The sequence below is a fragment of the Pristis pectinata genome, chromosome 5 (assembly GCF_009764475.1).
Source record: "Pristis pectinata isolate sPriPec2 chromosome 5, sPriPec2.1.pri, whole genome shotgun sequence".
NCBI classification, from domain to species: domain Eukaryota; kingdom Metazoa; phylum Chordata; class Chondrichthyes; order Rhinopristiformes; family Pristidae; genus Pristis; species Pristis pectinata.
In genome coordinates this window covers 53080894-53087964 of record NC_067409.1, presented here as the reverse complement: position 1 = coordinate 53087964, position 7071 = coordinate 53080894, and positions in this window count along the sequence as shown.

Below are 7071 nucleotides of genomic sequence, written 5' to 3'. Positions count from 1 at the left end.
AATTGTGGAACATGCTCAAGGAGCAAAACAACCTACTTCTGTTTCTCTGTTCCCATCTTCTCTGATGTACTCATTTTCTATAGGTGTATTGTTGTATTTGCCTATGAAATAGCAATAACTACGGTTCAAAAGTATTTCAATGGCAGTGAAGTACTTTGCAATAACTGGTGAAGTGATGATGAGAGCCTCAAATTAAGCTCAATTAACCTGTGACAGTGTTTACCCTCCATTAGGATAAATTGTTCATATTACATTTATTCATCCTGTTTCCACTTTCCCTTCAATTTTTTTTATTGCTTGTAAAATTGGCATCATGTCTACTGGTCATTAAAATTTTCAGGAATCAAATGCTTAAACATTATAGATCTATACAAAGCTCCACTTTCCCTCACTGAAGATCCACTAGCCCCCTGCCGAAGCAGGTACCGGTTTCAAACTGGTTTTGTACCTGCAGCATAACTGGGTCATTAGTTATGCTATTTGAGGCTAATCAGCATGTGACCACTAAGAGGATTACAAAGTAAATAATTCAATATCCACAAGGCATGCTTTCAAAAGTAATTATTTAGGCTATTATGGATAGCATAATTAACAAAGTATGCTAATTATACTGCATTTGTACAGAAATTGTTATTAAAAATAAACTTTCATCCACAATTCAAAATCTGTAAGTTCTGTGATAATAAAGCTGAGTATACTGTATATATAGGCTTCAATTCATTGAGCAATAGAGAAGAATATCTATAGTGATCAATAGTAAAATAATATTTCCCAGCAGACTAGTTAAATAGTGCTAGGGCAATAACACTGGGTTGGATTGATAGCTTCAAGCTGGAGATGTCTCATGTGGTGGAAACCTGGTCTCAGCTCCATCTGTTCTGATAATAGCCCAAGTAGAAGTGAATCAGTTCTAAAGGAAAGCAAAGAAAATCTGGAAAGTCTCAATGCCAATATGCAACGTATTTAAGGTGTGAGATGTTATTAGGTACAATATGGGAATAGCAACTAAAAATTAGTTGTAAAATGGCTATATTACAGGTTTGCACATGCGCTACAGTAGGAAACCAGTTTAATAAGCATGGGTTCATTACATAAGAAGCAAAGGGAATGCTCTGCATTATTTGCCTGGTTACTCCAATAGCACTTCATAGAGTCATAGAGATTTGCAGCACGGAAACAGGCCCTTCAGCCCAACTCATCCTTGCCAACCGTGTTGCCCCATGAGTAGTCCCATTTGCCAGTGTTTGGCCCATAGCCCTCTAAACCTGCCATATCCATGTACTTATCTAGATGCCTGTTTCAACCACTATTTTTGGCAGCTCATTCCAAATATGTACCACCCTGAGCATGAAGAAGCTGCCCCTGATGTCACTTTCAAATCTCTCGCCTCTGACCTTAAGCCTATGCCTTCTTGTTTTTAGCACCTCCTCCCTGAGAAAAAGACTATGTGCTTTCACCCTGTCATGATCTTATATACCTCTGTCAGCTCACCCCTCAATCTCCTTCGTTCCAGGGAATAAAGTCCTAGTCTATGCAACCTCTTCTTGTAACTCTGGCCCTCAAGTCCAGGCAACATCCTAGTAAATCTTTTCTGTGCTCTTCCTAGTTTAATAACATCTTTCTAGTTTTAATAACACTTCCCAAACCCACACCCTCTGTCATCAAAATGGACATGGGCATCAGGCTCATGGGAATACTACCTTCTCCCTGTTCCCTTCAAGCTGAACATGAACTAAGAGATAGATTGGCACTTCATCATCACTGTGTATAAATCGTGGACGGCAGCACTTTGGAATATCTTCCCCAGAGGACTGCATTGATTCAATAAAATGGCTCATCACCACCTTCTGAAGGCAATTAAGAATGGGAAATAAATGCTGTGCAGTGACAGCCAGGTCCCAAAAAAATGAATAAATAAAAAGGCCAGTCTGTTGTAAGGATGGCTGAATGCACTGCAGCAACTCACTGAGACTCCTTAGATAGCATCTTCTAAGCCCATGACCTCTACTAGCTAGAAGGACAAGGGCAGCAAAAGCCACACACCATCCTGACTTGGAAATATATTGCCATTCCTTCACCCTCCCTGGGTCAAAATCCCGGAACTCTCCTCACCTAAATATATTGTGGGTATACCCACACTTCAAGGACTGCAGCAGTTCAAGAAGGCACCTTGCTACCACCTTCTCGAAGGCAACCAAGGATGGGCAATTAAATGCTGGCTCAGCCTGTGAAGCTTACATCCATTGAATAAATATTTTTTTAAAATAATTTTTTTCTAGAGATCATTCATAAACTGGATGGGTCTTTAGGCAGTACAGTATTCTTCACTATGTGGAGTTTTTCACTGTACCTCGGTACAAGTGACTATAATAAACCAATACCAATATCATTGTTGATACTATTTACTCCAGATTTATTTAATTACCTGAAAACAAATTCCCTACCTGCCATGATGGAATTCAAACTATTGTATATGGACCATTAATTCAGACCTCGAGATGCAAGTATGCTATCATTCCTGTATGTGTACTATTGTTGCTTTCTGGATCTTGAGATTTTGAACAGTTTGATTAAGTTGACTAACCCTGTCACACTTCTGTTGTTACTTGGTGGGAAAGAAACTAAGTGTTTGTCTTTCTAAATAGTGCATATTTCTAAATAGAGACTTGTTCTATATGTCTGTAGAGATCAACAAATTCTGTGCAAGTCTTTAAGGAACTGAAGGCACTTGATAGAAAAGCAAAAAGTCAGAGTATTGTAAAATGGTGAGAGATTGAAAGATGTTGGTCTTCAAAGTGACCCACATGTACATGAATCACTGAAACTTAACACGCTGGTACATCAAGCAAGTAGGAAGGCAAATGACCATTATTGCAAATGGATTTGTGTACAATAGTAGAAATTTGCTCTATTAAATTGTGCCTTGGTTAGACTGCCTGAGGAAAGATGTACTCGTGACATAGGGGGTGCAGCAAGGATTCACCATATTAATTCCCGGGATGGTAGATTTGACTTACAGGAAGAAGTTAAGCAGATAAGGTCTATGTTTTCCTGAATTTAAAAGAATGAGAAGTGATCTCATTGAAGCACACACAAATTCTCAAGGGGCATGCAGGGATGATGCAGGGATGATGTTTCCCTTAGTGAATACAATCTCAAAATAAGGAGATAGAAATCAGGTGATGTGGAATCAGTGCAGGAAACGTGTTGCTCGGGTAAAATATCTTATTGTATGGTAGAGCAGGCATGAAGAGGCTGATTAGCATACTCCTATTTCTTATATTCTAAAATTTGTTTGAGGAGTTGACTTTCATCTGTAGTGTTGCCTCAGGTTTGCCAGTTGCATTTCTTTACAGAACAAAAAAAAACCCGGATATTATTATGGCATAGAACAAAGCCATTTGGCCCATTAGTTCCACACTTTAAAACGGACACAGAGACTGGAAAAGTCATTCCCTCATTGTCAGATATGCAAGTATAGCTGGAACACAGAGTGGAATATGAGCAATTTTCTCTAGGAGTGGTCATTCTCCCCATCATTCATGTTTTGATCTACCATTCAAGCATTAAAACTACTGGTGTGACAGTTTTATAAGCAATCTCTATGCTTGATACAAAATTCCTATGTTTGAAAATAAGGTTCATCTATGAACCACCTCCAAGGTGACACATTTTAATTATCTTTAATTATGTATAAGTCAATCTAACATTGGTGTGACCTACCAAAAATCTGGAAGTTAATGGCTGACTGCCAATGTGGTTTTAAAAAATCCTTAACACATGCAAAATGAGGGAGTGTGCAAGAGGAGTGCTTGCCAGTGATAGCTGGGAAACTGTCCAAGACAGCAACTCGGTGAATTCCTGAGGAATTTCAGTCTCTGCTTGTCATTTCTGTTTGGGTGAGAATTTTTTTCCTACTTTGATGTTGCAAGGCTGGATCTATAGTTAATTTGCCACCTTGAGATTTATCTTCTGAGCATTTTCAAAAAACTCCTTTTTATAACGTTTACGCAGTTCAACTAACCTGAAAAAAATGTCTCCCTGCTTCCACCCCAAAGGGTATAAAACAAAAATCCTGCTGACTTTAAATTATATGGTTGCTTTTCTTGCAATGAGAATTAAACCAGGAAAGGATATACACAGTGAATAGCAGGCTCTTATGTAGTGTTGTAGAACAGAGACATCAAGGGGTACAAGTATATAGTTCCCCACAAGTGGCGAAAAAAGTTAGACAGGGAGGTTAAGAAGGCGTTGCTTTCATCAGTTGGGGCATTGAGTACAAGAGTTGGGACATAATGTTACAGCTGTACAAGACATCGGTGAGACTACACTTGGAGTATTGTGTGCATTTCTGTTGCAATACTTTGGAAGGACATGATGCAGAAATTTTCATAAGGATGTTCCTGTGACTGGAGAGCTTGAGTTATGACGAAAGCTCAGAAAGGCTGGGAATGTTTTCCCTGGGGCAAGGTGGACTGAGGGGTTGTCTTATAAAGGCTTATAAAATCATGATGGGCATAGATAAGGTGGATGGTCACTGTCTTTTTCCCAGGATAGGGTAGTAAAAAATTAGAGGGGATAGGTTTAAGGTGAAAGGGGAAAGATTTAAAGGGGCCCTAATGGGAAGTTTTTCACACAGAAGATGGTGAGTATATGGAATGGCTGCCAGAGAAAATGGTAAAGGTTGAAACAATTATAATGTTTAAAAGACATTTGGACAGCTACATAGATAAGAAAGGTTTAGAGGAATATGGGCCAAAAGCAGGCACATGGGGCTAGCTAGGTAAGACACCAACGTTAGACAATTGTTTGTTGACTACAGCTCCACATTCAATACTATAATTCCAAGGAAACTCATCACCAAACTTCGAGATCTGGGACTCAACACCTCTCTCTGCAACTGGATCCTCGACTTCCTGACCAACTGACCTCAATCAGTGAGGACAGGCAGCAACAACTCCGGCACGATTATTCTCAACACTGGTGCCCCACAAGGCTGCGTCCTCAGACCCCTACTCTACTCCCTATACACTCAGGACTGCATGTCCAGACTCTGCTCTAACGCCACCTACAAGTTTGCAGATGATACTACCGTAGTTGGCCGTATCTCAAACAATGATGAGTCGGAATAGAGGAAGGAGGTAGAGAGCTTAGTGACATGGTGTCATGACAACAACCTTTCCCTCAATGTCAGAAAAACAAAAGAGCTGGTCATTGAGGGCAGTGCACATGCTCCTATCTACATCAACAGTGCTGAGGTAGAGAGGATTGAAAGCTTCAAGTTCCTAGGAATGAACATCACAAATAGCCTATCCTGGTCCAACCACATAGATGCCATGGCCAAGAAAGCTCACTAGTACTTTTACTTCCTCAGGAGGCTAAAAAAATTTGGCATATCCCCTTTGACGCTCATCAACATTTATTGATGCACCGTAGAAAGCATCCTATCTGGATGCATCACGGCTTGGTATGACAACTGCTCTGCCCGGGACCGCAGGAAACTGCAAGGAGTTGTGGACACAGCTCAGCACATCACGGAAACCAGCCTCCCCTCCATGGACTCTGTTTACACTCCTTGCTGCCTCGATAAAGCAGCCACCATAATCAAACACCCAACCCACCTGGGTCATTTTCTCTTCTCCCCTCTCCCATCAGGCAGAAGATAGAAAAGCCTGAAAGCACGTACCACCAGGCTCAAGGACAGCTTCTATCCTGCTGTAATAAGACTATTGAATGGTTCCCTAGTACGATAAGATGGACTCTTGACCTCACAATTGACCTCATTATGACCTTGCACCTTATTGTCTACCTGCACTGCACTTTCTCTGTAACTGTGACACTTTACTCCGCATTTTGAATTGGTTTACCCTGTACTACCTCAATGCAGTGTGTAATGAATTGATCTATATGAATGGTATGCAAGACAAGTTTTTCACTGTACCTCGGTACAAGTGACAATAATAAAACAATTCCAATTCCTTGGTTGGCAGTGATGAATTGCGCTGAAGAGTCTGTTTCCATGCTGTATAACTCTATAAATCTAATTATAAACACAACTATTCAGTAAAAGGAACTTACATTCACTAAGCACTTTTCATAGCCTTAGCATATCTCAAAGTACTTCATAGCTAAAATACTTCCTGAACTGTGGTCAACATTATCATGTTAGAATCACCAAGCAGCAAGCTCAAATATTCTGGCTCATCTCAATGTCCTTTCACCCATCTTTACCACTTCAAATTTCCTAATGTCAACTAAGAACAAATCTTATCATTAAGTTAGCTTGGTCATAAAAGGCAGAGGGTAGTGATGGAGGGTGTTATTCTGGTAAATTGGCAAATTGGTTTATTATTATCACATGTACCAAGGTATAGTGAAAAACTTGTCTTGCATGCCATCCATACAGATCAATTCATTACAACAGTGCATTGAGATAGTACAAGCTAAAACAATAACAGAGAGCAAAGTAAAGTGTTGCAGTACAGAGAAAGTGCAATGCAGGTAGACAGTAAGGTGCAAGGTCACAGCAAGGTAGATTGTGAGATCAAAAGACTGGAGGTCTGTGACTGGTGGTGTTCCACAAGGATCAGTACTGGGACCTCTGGTGTTTGTTTTTTATACATATATATATGACAAAAAGGTAGGTGGGCTGAATAGTAAGTTTGAAGACGACACAGAAATTAGAGTTGTGGATAGTGAAGCAGGTTGTCAAATGATACAGGAGGATATAGGTCAGTTGAAGATATGGGTGGAGAAATGGCAGATGGATTTTAACCCAGACAAGTGTGAGGTGTTGCACTTTGGGAAGTCAAATGTAAGGGGAAAATATACAGTAAATGGCAGGACCCTTAGGTGCATTGATGTACAGTGGGATCTTGGGGTGCAAGTCCATAGCTCCCTGAAAGTGGCAACACAGGTAGATAGGGTGGTCAAGAAAGCATATGGCATACTTGCCTTTATTGGTCAGAGTATAAAAGTTGGGAAGTCATATTGCTGCTGTATTAAACTATGGCTTGGCCACATTTGGAGTATTGTGTGTAGTTCTGGTCGCTGCATTACAGGAAGGATGTG